The sequence below is a fragment of the Phoxinus phoxinus genome (genome assembly GCF_949152265.1).
Source record: "Phoxinus phoxinus genome assembly, chromosome: 9".
Classification (NCBI taxonomy): domain Eukaryota; kingdom Metazoa; phylum Chordata; class Actinopteri; order Cypriniformes; family Leuciscidae; genus Phoxinus; species Phoxinus phoxinus.
Window position 1 is genome coordinate 3679329 of NC_136884.1, and position 12872 is coordinate 3692200.

Consider the following 12872-nt stretch of genomic DNA (forward strand, 5'->3'; position numbering starts at 1 on the left):
AAGGAACACAAGACATCTGTTCTCATGCATCCTGAAAGAGTTTTCTGCCCCGACCGCTGAATCTAGTGTCAGAAACGAGATGTTCCCTGCACAAGACGTTGGCTGGACATCCAGTTACTTGTGGTGGTTTGGGTGGACGGTTATTTGGGGTCAGTTTGTGAGCCAGACGAAGATCTGAGACTTCTGTGGAAAGAAAAAAAAAAGGATCTCAGTATCTTCAAAAGCATGTTTTCCTATTTTATTCATGCCGCTGTGATGCAGCAGCAAATTCAAGAGCAATTAGAGGCGGTTTCATGTCACTCCATAAATTGCAGCAAATGGATGTCAAGCAGACAAACAGAGGCAAAGTTATAGTTCGGTTTTAGTTTTAGTTTGATTCAGCCATGATTTTGATAGTTACAGTTTAGTGTTAACTTTATTTATATTTGATTAGGGTCAGAAATTAATGGGGGCAAAAATGCCACAAAAATTATTCTAAATGTGAGGAGTCGGACAAATATACAGTTGTGGTTATATAGTCATAATACATTGAATCTAAACTAACAGGACATAAGTTCTAATGAAATAAGTTCATGCATAAGTTTAGTTTGCAATTAACTTGCATCTGAATTAAACAAACACTCTCTTATTCTAAAGAACAGCCGAGAGAAAATATGATGCACAATTATTTTTGTTTTGTTTTGTGGCAAATATTTAGGAAATGTTCTGAGATGTAAATCTTACAAAAAACAAATAAAAAACACACTTTGTTTTAAAGTTTTAGCTTTTAGTTTACAATTAATAACCCTGGACAGAAGAAGAGAGACATGGAGCATGAAAGAATGTCTGTATCCTTTGGTGATCCCTCAGTCTAAAACTGAAACACAAACACGGCACCTAAACACACTCATGGGCGCGCTGTAAGTTTGCTTTCAAAGCCTTGTGGCGGTCAAGTTTTCCACATGCATAAATACCGGGATAAAAACAGGCGAGGATGACACTGGCTCCATGGTTTAGAGCCGGCAGGAGCAGAAACCCACTCCTCTCCTCCGGTGAGGATTTTCTCAAGGCCCCTGGCAGGTCAAGCGACAAATTGCAGCCTGAGGTGATGGAAGGTTCTTGGCCAGCGCGGATGAGCTGTCAGTGGCCATCTCTCAGAGGATCAGCTCCTAGATCAGGCCACGTTCCTCAGGGGGTTTCCAAGGCAAGCGTACTCAGAGTTTCACTTCTCTATGCTAATCCAGTCCTTAAAGGACTGTAGTTAGCGTTCTCGGGCCGGACTTTTGGGCTGCAGACCGGTTGATCGGGATGGGGATTGGAGGTGGGGGGGGGGCAGGACTGAGGCCTCCCAACCCCAAAGGCTGCTCTAGGGTGGGTGCCTGGGGCTATTGCTTGCAAATCAGCACATTTTCCCCAATCAAAGCAAATAGAGGAGGCCCACTGAGCTTCTTAAGAGAGTGAATTATTCACAGTCAAAAAGGTCGCCACAAACTAACTTCTCTGAAATGAAGCGAACCCGCGCTTTTTTGGGCCCGCTTCTCGAAAAGTACATTTCAATCTTTAATGGTTTGAGAGAAGAGGAAAGAGGAGGGGAAAAGAAGCACGGAAAAACTGCAAATGGAGAGAGTAAGAGCGAGATGCGATCAAAGTGATTTTCAAATTTGCAGATTTATGCACTTCGAAATATTAATGATAGATTTATTAAGAGCGGACCCCGGCTACACCCTCGCTGGCTGGGTAATTAAGTTTGCTCTCCACCTTGATGGTGAAATCCACAGTAAGTGAACTTTTGATGATGTAAACTAGTTTAAAACGGTTTCTGATCACCCACATCCCGAAAAGACGGAAATCAAATGTGTTCAATTAAATTAAATTAGTGGTCCTCGCTAAACTTTTAAAGGCGTTGTGGCTAAAACTACTATAACTGGCACAACTGGGGATAAAGACCAGTGTGTGTTTATACATTGGTAAAATATAAAATATAACAAGAATTGATGTCAGAGCTGTGGTACTCCTCTTGGTCAAATTAACTTTTAAACTTCTCCTGATCCATTACTTCTGCCAAAATTCTCAGTAAAAGTGAAAAATTATATTATACCAAGTCACATTATTTTGTCAAAATTTATTTTATCTCATCATTTTAACATTTTCACAATTATTATTGCATAATTTGACATGATCTAATACATTATCTCATAATTATAACCTATTGTGTCATCATTTTGACTTTATAATTGTTGACTTTTTGAAAAAGTGGTGGAAATGGGCTTCCATAATATAAAGACTCAAATTCAAAGTTGAAATTTTGAGATACTAAGTCATAATTATGAACATTTTTAATGTCATAATTTACTTTATCTCATCATTTCGACATTGTCACAATTTGATCTCATAATTTGGCATTTTGATCTCATAATAATGACTTAGACTGCCATAATTTTATCTTTATCTCATAACAATGATTGACAGCCGCAAGACGACGTCCGCATGCAGAGAACATTGTGCTTGGTACATTTTTTTGTCTTTAAACCAAACTTGGGTCAGATGTCGTCTGGCTAGCGAGCTTCCCATAATGTTTACGCATTAGGTCAGTAGGTGGAGAGAAGACGGTCTTTTGTTGCTGTTCAAACGCATTCGACCATGTTCTGGTCAAATGCTTTTCCGACTACCTCTAGAAGTGGTTGAAAGTGGACAAGCTCAAACCATTTTAGACACCGTTTACACCTGTATTTAGAGTCGGTCACTAGTGATCCGATCGACCAAAACGCATCTTAACACCAGGTGTAAACAGGGCCTTAGTAGCCTATCTCATAATTGTTGATTTTTATAATTGACTTTTTGAAAATGTGTCGAAAATTGGCTTCCATAATGTAAAGACCCAAATTTCTCAAAAACTGTTTATAAAGAGTGTCCAACAAGAAAAAGAGAGCTAAATGTTTCTTTGATGGTGCCTCGGGTGATTTTGCGTCAGCTCTTGAATAATTAATCGTGTTTGAGAGTCCCAGGCTAGCGGAAAGGCCCGTGGAGAGACTCGTGGGAACATGGATCTGCAGAGCTGGACCCATCACCACTAGCGGCACTTGTTTTCCCGTTTGTTGAGGCAGCGCCGGTCTGCCCTCTGTCTTAATGAGCGTGGACGCGCGGGTGCCCACGCACCTGTGCGAGGAACAGAGGGGTTAATCCCGCGCGGTGAGCATCGAGCTGACAGAGGTAAGGTGGAGGGGAGATACAGGAGGCTGTCGTTCCCTCGGGTTTCTACCCCAGCACGCTAGAATGAGTTGTTTCAGTCACTGCTGGATACCTGACAAGCAGGCCTTCATGAATTACAAAATGAAGATTGATAATCCCTTGTCTGTTTCCTCTGTGTGTGCACAAAGAAACACGCACAGTAAGAGAAAACCGAAGAGTGATGCAAAAATCACTGTCATTTTGCCATGCAAGCTGTTCTCACTGGTTGGTACTTTCTCTTAAATGTCATTAAAAGAATGTTTTGAGTTCAATAGGTTCAAAGTTAAGCTCTACTGAAATCATTTATAGCATAATGTTGATCATCATAGTAAATAACTCATCCCTCAGGTTAAAAAAAGAAAAAGAAATTGTGGAAAGCATATTTTGAGATGTACACTAGGCCTGTTTCACAGACAGGGCTTATATTAAGCCAGGATTAGGCCTTAGTTCAATTAGGATATTGAATTAGCTTTTATAAATGTGCCTTAGAAAAAACATTACTGGTGTGCATCTTGAGACATGTTTTAAGATATTTCGGAGCAAGTTGCTAAATATAAATATAAATATAAAGTTAAAAAATATAACGTCTGAGTTTTTGCACAAGTCTTGTGGATATATTTTGAAAATAGTGTCTACTTTAATGTTTATTAAAATGCTTGCACAGAATCCAGTACATTTCTTTAATTAATGAAAATAACTCCAAACACATCAGCTCAAGGAAAACTAGTCAACTCTTCTCCCAGGTGTGAGTAAAATAAGCTGAAAACCTATTTTTTCTTGAACTCTGAGCTGTTTAATCTGAAGTCCCGTGCAGCAGTCAACTATCAACTGCAGTGGAGTAAAAATTCAAAACAGTAGGTTTGACGAGAGTGATGGACCAGTGGCTAAAATTGTTAAGGGGTGGAAGAAGATGTTTCTCTGCTGGTGTCAGCAGAAGTTTGCGGTGCGTGGAGGAAAGCAGGAAAGCAGAGAAGCAGAGGAAGATGCACTTGCCAATCGAGTCACAGCGAGACCAAGGAAAAAAAAACAAGTGCCACTGTTTGGGAAAGCTTGTTACACTCCAACAGAAAAGTCTTGACTTTCTTTCTCTCTCTCTCTAACACACGGACTGTCAGGCAAGGATTTTTTCCTCTTCTACACTATATTTTCATATTAACATTTAATTTACAGTGTCATTGTGCCACATTTCTGTGAAATATCATTCCGGTTATTGGGTTTGTGTTCAGGGGAATGTGTGAAAATTAATTTTACAGAGACACAAAACCTGGTAACAGAGCTGCAAATGAAACCGGCAAGGAAAACAGATAATAAATAAATAAGTGGATACAAAACAAGACACCGCAAAGTCACAGCACGACGCAAAATAAAAACCCTGGAACGCATCCATATCAATTTCACCCCTCCAGCCTACCGAGAGAATTCCGAGGGAGATAAATAAAGAACATTTAACTGCTCTCCTTTCCTGCGTTGCCTCTGGCCGTGTTAAATTCAGGGCACTTTGGAGGAAGAGATTGATGCTTTCCTATCTGATGCGTTACAAATGTCTGGAGGGATCCCGCTGTCCTGACTCTTTAAAAACCTGCACATCAGCATAACCGCCACGGCCACACACGCGCACGCCCGGGAAGTTTATTGACTTGTGAAATCGCATTCAGGACAGCCTTTTATTTTTCCCAGACTATAACCTTGCCTTCTAGGTTGCTTACTCAACAGAGCTGATTATGAGGAGCCGTTATTCTCCCGTTGAAAGGTCAGTGTGGTACTACACGCTTCCGTTTTAATATCAGCTCTCCATTACGAGCCTGCAAGCACTCTTAGGTTATTAACAAATTGGCGCCAAACATTGGGGCATCTTTTTTTGCAGAAGGTGAGGGTTTGTTCATTGGGTTGGAGGGCTGTTGGTGGGGCGCAGGGGCGCAGACAACAACCCCCGTAGCTTGTCGGGTGGAACATGACAACATGCTACATCTCTCTCCTTGTCACGGCCAACGCGCCAAATTGGCATCGCTACGTCGAGATGGTCAGTCCTGAGAAGCAGGAACACAAGTGGAAAGAAAAAGGAGCGCTTTACATATAGACACACAAGAATGACTTCAGGGCCTGTCAGAGGGGAAAAAGTCAAATAGAGCTGAGTGATAGTTTTCTCCGTCAGCCGGCCAAAATGCCAGATAGCATGTAAATCATGATCGGCTGACCGTTTCCCCGGCTTCTCTTGGCTACTTGTCAGTTTCCTGTCGGCCGTCTCCGGCTGCATGGTTTGGACAATTGTCTTCGACTTAGAGAGAGCCTGAGATTGATGTTTATTCAAAGCGTCTCGCTTCAAGGGCCGGCCAACATATTTCAGCAACGGAACCATCAGAACGGACACCTCATCATTAGTCCACCTATTCTGGGTGTAGAGGAGTTTAATATGCTCGAGGATGGGAGAGCGGAAGAGGTTGAGAAATTGTATCATTTATCTAACCCATATTTAAAGGGTTGTCAGGGAAGTTTAGTGAGCTCGGGTTCAGGGAACTAATGGCTCAGGATGTCTTAATATCTTTTTTAAGTGTTAGCATTTGCCACATTGGATTTTCACATGATCGTTTTTAATGTGCCATAAAAAGCAATCGCTCAGACCTTATGCTGCCAGTGGTGGAGCATCAACAGTGGGGCATCTTGAGTGAGGACAATTATGAAACAATGACGACTCTGACGCTGCATAAAATTTCAGTCAGACAATGAAAATATGTGAATAAAACCAAACCATACAATGCCTGTTGCCAGCTGGAGTTTTGGGCCAAATGTAACACTCGCCAAGTCCAAAATGCGACTAAAAATGGGCTAAGGTGACAGTTGGCCGGAAACTTTATTAGGCATTACAAAATAATACAATGGTGTTACTGTGCGTGAATCGGATCGAACGGATAAAAAAAAAGAAAAAGAAAAAAAAAGGAATCTAGATGTATTGAAGATTTTTTCCCCCTCCAGAACTCATGACGAATATGAAAAAAATGACATAATGATAAAAAAAGATACTTTTTAACTGAATGTGTATTTTAAAATTATTCAAATTCTCATTAAGACCAGCGCTGCCTCAACAAACGGGAAAACAAGTGCCGCTAGTGGTGATGGGTCCAGCTCTGCAGATCCACGTTCCCACGAGTCTCTCCACGGGCCTCTCCGCTAGCCTGGGACTCTCAAACACGATTCATTATACAATTTTATTTTCTTTTTTTATTACATTTAAACCCTGACCATCTCCATTTCATTCCTGCAGAATAGTGCTTTCCTAAGAATTCTTGCAGGGTCATACTGAAGAGATGATATTAAATAAGATAAATAAAAAAAAGTATTAATAACTACCGGTAGTCAATTCTGTAATATAGGTGTCTATAGGTAAAAATAAACAAATAAATACTAAAAATCTAATAAAATCTATTTTATCCCAATCTAATTCTTGACCCCTGAATGTAAAGTGAAATTCAATCATTACAACAGGTCTTGTTTCCTACTTCTGAGACAATGGGAAATAACTTCAAACAACAGGAAATGAGACCTCTAGTAATGACCATATCTCACATGAGATACCAAATTAAGCAATTTTCCATTTATTGCTAGTATTGGAGCATGATGTAATGTCTTTACAGTGCTGCCAGATGGCAATGTAAAAGACAAACTCTTTTTGGACGACGTCCCGTAAAGAGTGAATCATCCTAATGCAGAGTAGTGGCTGTGCCTCCAATGACCCGGGAACGCGTATTGACTTAACCCAGTCGTCATAGCTACCCCGCTCTATGTATATTTCCACAGGTGAGCAGTTAAAAACATGGATGGGCCAAATCCTGTCCAGAATGAATTATCCAGACCGTCTCTCCTTTCAAAACATCCTCTCTGGTATAATCAGCCCTCTATTGGGAAAAAAAAAAGGTCTGACACCAAAAGCTTTGAATCAGGAAAAAAAAGTGCAAGTTTAAATAATTTTCAAAAACAGCAGGCCAATAAATTTCCAAGTAGAGGTTAATTTAGAAAGGAGAAACCCTAGCGTAATTACCCTGTCCGATTCCCCCTTGTGCCCCGGGGGCTCCAGTCAAAAATGTCATGGAGGGGAGTTATTTTCTCCTAAAACACAGCCCAGGAAAAAAACAGCCTGTCCTAACAAGGCCCCGGCTAATATCACCCCCCATCATATTAGCTTTTGTCACAGGATATTACCACATCACCCGCATCCCAACGTCGCAAATTTCTTAATAATGCACTCATGTTTTTTTTTTCACTCTCTCATTCTGCGCATCGCATAGACGAGGAAGCAATTCCACGCAAGGCAAAATCGTCCGGATGATATATTCCACTCGGGTGACAGTTTGGGCCAACAGAACTTCATTTTATTAATCAGCCAGGGCCTGCGTCAAGCGCAGGTTCCTAAATCTAACCCGCCCATTACACGTGGTGCCGGGTATTCATTCTGACATGATGTGAAATGTTTAGCAGTCACACTCTTGTCTTACTGACACATGGACTGCCCACCCTGTCAGCTGACAGCGCCCTCAAACACACGCGCACACACACACACGACTGCCATCCTGGAAATGTTTTAATCCTCTTCTCTTCCCATGCCGGACCGAGCCGCTATCACCGCCATCCCGCACGGCACTAATTATGATCTTAATCTAGTCACATCAGTTAGATCCAAATCAAATTTCCCCAGGCTGCAGCTTCAGCCACCCAGGCAGAAAGACGACGAGCTCCCCGTCCTTTAATCAAAGTCTGATTCGAGCTATTTCAATAAGACAGAGGCAGAAATACACCACGCTGAGGCTTTTGCAGAGAGAAAGAGAAAGACGACTCTTTGGTGAAACATAACAACCCCCAAAAACCCAAACAAGCCCAGAAAAACACACCCACGCACTTTTTGGGGCCTCTTTGGTGCGAAAACACGCTCATGTTCATTTTGTGGTCAATACGAGCTTCTATAAACAATCTGGGTAACTTTAGCGAGATGAAAGCTGCCAGTTTCTGTGAGTTACCTGTACTTTTGCACACACTTAATGTTCTCTGAAGCTTTAGATCTCATCGACCAATAAAAAACAGGGCACCCTTGAGAGAAAAAAAATAGCGGGAGATCAGATATGAGAAAAAAAAAAACTAAATTCAGTAAGAAAGCACTAACATCAGTTTGTTTATGTTGTCATGCTCACTCTTAGCGCTATGCTAATCTGAAGTGAAATAAACAAGCTTCTGCTGATGTTGCTGTTTCATAAAAACATAATCTAGCGTTGGTTGGGGAGAAAAACGCTCATTTGCACTTCAGAGGTGCAACATAACAGGCTTGGCAGGCCTTTGCTTATGTTTCATAGACTCCCCGCCTATCACTGCTAAACGCTAGAAAACTCGAGTGCGAGGACTCCAAAGCAGCCTATTAGAATTTATAAACAGTTTAACGCTGTGCGCTAAGCATTTAAACAAACATCATGAATATTTCACTATTCATAAGATTTTCCCTCTGATGCTCTAAACGCTGAATCCACAACTAAATGTAACCTGTAACATCTTGTTAGCTAATTGATTGTGACGGCTTGCTAAACACACGCAAATGCAATGCGCTCCGCTCCGACAGCACGAAACGGCAAAAGCAGATGATAGTCTGCTCTCAGCTCGCTGACTTTAGCAGGATCTATCTCTTGCAAACTAAGGCCTGTAGCAGCTTACTGTTACACATATTTACCACAGTATCTGGCAAAATACCATAGTAACTGTAGAAAAGATTTATTGGTTATCATCATAGATAATTGACTCTCTTCACACAAAAAGGAAGATTTTACTTAGTAAAACACTAACTATGCTATTTTGTCAGAAAGATTGTAGATACATTGTAAAAATCCATGAGGGGAGATGAGTGTTTAGAAACACTGATACAGTTTTTACAGAGCTATTTTCATTAAAATACCACACTTTGCCTTATTGAACCATAATTACTTTGCTCTGAACACCGTAAAAGAGGACCTTTTGACTTCCATCTTACAAAAAATTAAAGGTTCAGCTCCAATGCAAGAACTTGCTTTTTGTGCCCACTAGATATGTAGCAGTGTATTCTTAATAGCATGGCTTTGCAGTTGGTTCCCTGCATGCTGTTAGAGGCTCAAGAACAACAAAAACGAATGTGATGCTTCTTGTTGAGGGCCTAACATTGACAAACTGGCAGAGATCCATCACTCAAAGTGAACACTGTAGTGAATTTCACAACAAAACATGACCTTTGAGCACTTTTGGCATCTAGAACCTGTCCAGTGGTGTCCATCGCAAATGAAAAAGGCTTTAATTGTGACAAACGAGCAACCTAACTGACATTGGACTTCATGAACTTAGTACATAAGAAAAAACAAACGCCTAATGTATTACTCTTTGCAACTCTGGTCTTATGACGGACTTTCTCCGCAGCAGCTGCAGTGGTAACAGTAGGATGAGCCGCTGTGTGCTGCTGCAGCAGAAAGCACTGATTGAATCAGAATGCCTACACGGGGGCTTTGTCAAGCATCTGCACCCGCCAGCTCCCCTGGGGGACGCCTCCGACCGCATCCTCCACCTGCCCGGCACGACACGCGTCAGTGTGGGCCCTCGGTTCTTCTCCGGAGGGGGCCTGCACCCCTCTGCTTGGAGAGAAAGGGGGGTGGAGAGAAGGCCAGACGCTCTCGTAGGTACGATTCTCCCACCGTAACATTATGATAATGCTGTAATCGCAGCAGACAAGCAAATCACAAAGCAGGTAATTTCCTATCTGCCGTGCAAGACTGATGTAAATGCCGGTGTCTCGTACCACAGGGGGAAAGGCACGTATGGTGCTGTCTTGTTGAGATAATAGGCGGCAACTAAGCTATTTTTATACCCGTGAAATCCCAAATCTCGCCAAAACAGAGCCCCTTACACACGTTCTCGGCGGATGCTTGTGCATTTGGCCCCAATCAGTTCGTATTAAATTGTTCAAAACCGGCATTTGTCCGGTCACAAGAGAGATGGCTTTGGTGTTGTGTATGCAACGCGCATCAACATCTCCTCCCACAACAGTCTGGTGCACCCAACGCACTATATGATCAAGGGAGCCACCACTCAGTCATCCCTTCCAAAACATACACAAAAATCCACAACTCGCCTGGCACCCATCTCTGTCAGTTCGGATGCCGGGCTGAGCTCTTGTTATTTCAGTCTTTGTGTTGTGCGGCAGTGTGTTTACAGCACACAGGCCTTGTTTCCTCCCTCAGAGAACTGCGAACTGATGAATAAGTAACAGTGTGTCTCCATGTGGCCGGCCCTCTCTTCATCCCTGCGAGTTCCACGAGCTCCCCTGGCAGCAGAAGACGCTCCGCAGAGGCTGCCGGCTTTCCGGAATGCTCTCTGAGGGTCTGGGGACAAACATGCAGCAGAGAGAGAGGGGAAAAACAGCTCTTTATCCCAGACATCAGTGGGAATATGTAGAGACGGAGGAGGGGGTGGAAGTGCTACACTCTAGCAGGAAAGGGAATGCATTATGGAAGTGTCAACTCTCCTGAGGAGACACTCCAGCGCCGGAGGAGGAACTTATTAACCCTTAACCTGCTAATTAAACAGCTCCAACACTGAGTCAAATGCCATTTCATTTCCTTTAACTGCGAAGAGGAGACTGTAAATACTAACAGTTTTTGTGTTCACGTGGGCAGGGGGAGTTCATGTATATTTGGCTCACCAAATAATCATAGAAGGAGCTGTTGCCAGAAGGAGTTGCAGGCCATGGATGTGCAACATTAAGTTGAAAATGCCTTTTAAAATGCCAAAATCTTAAATTTTTAATTGTGGTTGCAAACAAGCCGCAGAATTCCAATAGAAATGCTTGTTATTTTTTAACTAGAAATGCAAAGTTGTTAAGACAAACTTGTTGGGATGTCAAAGTCTTGTATGAACGTTTTGAAAAAAAGCTTAAAAAGCCTGACAGACAGACGGATCGACGCATTGATGTTCAACTTCTTGTGTGTTTTGAGGCCAATTCAATTCACATTCTAACTCATGCATTGAAAAGGAGCCAATTCTTCAATTGCGAATTTTACACAACCCTGCCGCAGGCGTTCTTCACAGAGCGTGACGTCTTCCAAGAGGGTGTTTCCTAATCGCATTGATGTAAAAAATCTAAAAAGGCGCCTTAAATCTTTAAAACAAGCACACGTAGAGAGCCGTGACTCGCTAATGGCGTGTAATGCCTTTTGTTGTCGAAATGAGAGCAATTCATATCGCCGCTAAAAACAATGCATCAATTAAGCAATTAGCCGCGAACAAACTGGGCAGCTATCCAAGCCACCCAATAAGGCACTGTGCCAAGGGGCTTGTACCATTCATTATGAACATCACAGAGCAGAGGGTTGCCTTTCATTCACAGAGTGGAGGCATTTGTCTGCCACTGAGGAGATGTTTTGTTCCACCAGATGTGCTTTTAACAGGGGCCACATGGTCGGTCAAGGCTTGGAACTATGGGGGGACACTGTGGCCTCTTCACTGAATCAGATTAATTAAGTCATCAAAGCAGCCCAGTGGCAGTCGGGCTTAATTGTGGTAATTGAGGTTAATAAGGAGCTATTATGCATTGATCACAAGCTTTGTCTCATTGAAGCTGCAAATTGTGCTTGGTTAAACACCCAGAGAGTGGAACGGCAAGCTCTGTTTCTGTGGTGCTTTTTCATTTATTCCCACCCAGGAACCCAGCCGGTCTTAAGGAACGGTCACAAATTCAAGGCATGCGAACACCGCGTGGCCATTCTTTCGCCGAGCTATTACAACAATGCGCCCGCAGCTTAGATGAAGGTCAATTTTATATTTGAACAAATCGCTCAGTGGAAGGTGGCCGAGCACTTAGTTCTGCTGTAGTTTGAGATCTTATTAACAACAATCTAGATGGTGGCTTTTATCCGCCTGATATTTGAATCGGACTGAATCTTAACCTTTATGCTGCGGGCCGCGTTATTAATTAACACCCACCAAGAGCGTCCCTAAACCCCTTTCCCGCTCGTTCTGCATTAGTTTATTAGGAAGTCATCACTCCGGGTGAATTTAGACATGTCCGTCGCTAACACTTGACCGTCTTCCTTAAACAAATGTCTCCGACCTTACGACAGAAAGATATAAAAGTGACGTGGCCGCCTCTGATTAACGATATGCTTTCACGTCTGGCTAATTTCACCCACGCGCTTCTAAAACCCTGCAAATCATCTGCTCTTGATGCGTCTAGGCGGGAACCCAAAGACAAAGAGGTATACTATGGGTTTAACAAACGAAAAGTCCAGAAACTTCATTCAGGAACTCTAATAAGGGCTAATTCCAGCCCTATTACGGACTTTAAGTTCCTGCATTAACACTGCTTTCTCCCACACAGTGGCTGCAAAAAGCTCTTCGGGAGTTAATGCCGCAAAATTATCTGCATTAAATAAAACGATGCGGCTCGTGGTCTGTCCTTTCTCACTTTTAGTGGTTTCACGCTGACTGAAGGCAAAGGCTGGAGCGCTTCATAAATTAGACGCTTATGGCTGATAAAAGGCCTGCGATGCGAACGCTTAAAGCCTTGCACGACTAATCCGATGGAAGGGCCGCCAGGCAACTGTGTACTTTCCAGCTCTGATTAATGCAGCATGATCTGTTTTGGGCAGTGCTCCACATCCTCACGGACAAAA

General features: G+C 42.6%; 1 long non-coding RNA gene across 1 annotated transcript in view; it reads right to left on the reverse strand.

Annotated features, from left to right (window-relative positions):
* Nucleotides 1-12872, reverse strand: part of LOC307003551 — a 27873-nt gene continuing 15001 nt past the window's right edge. The window contains exon 5 of the long non-coding RNA XR_013798744.1: nt 1-183. This is a non-coding gene — a long non-coding RNA (uncharacterized lncRNA). The remainder of the gene's footprint in view (nt 184-12872) is intronic.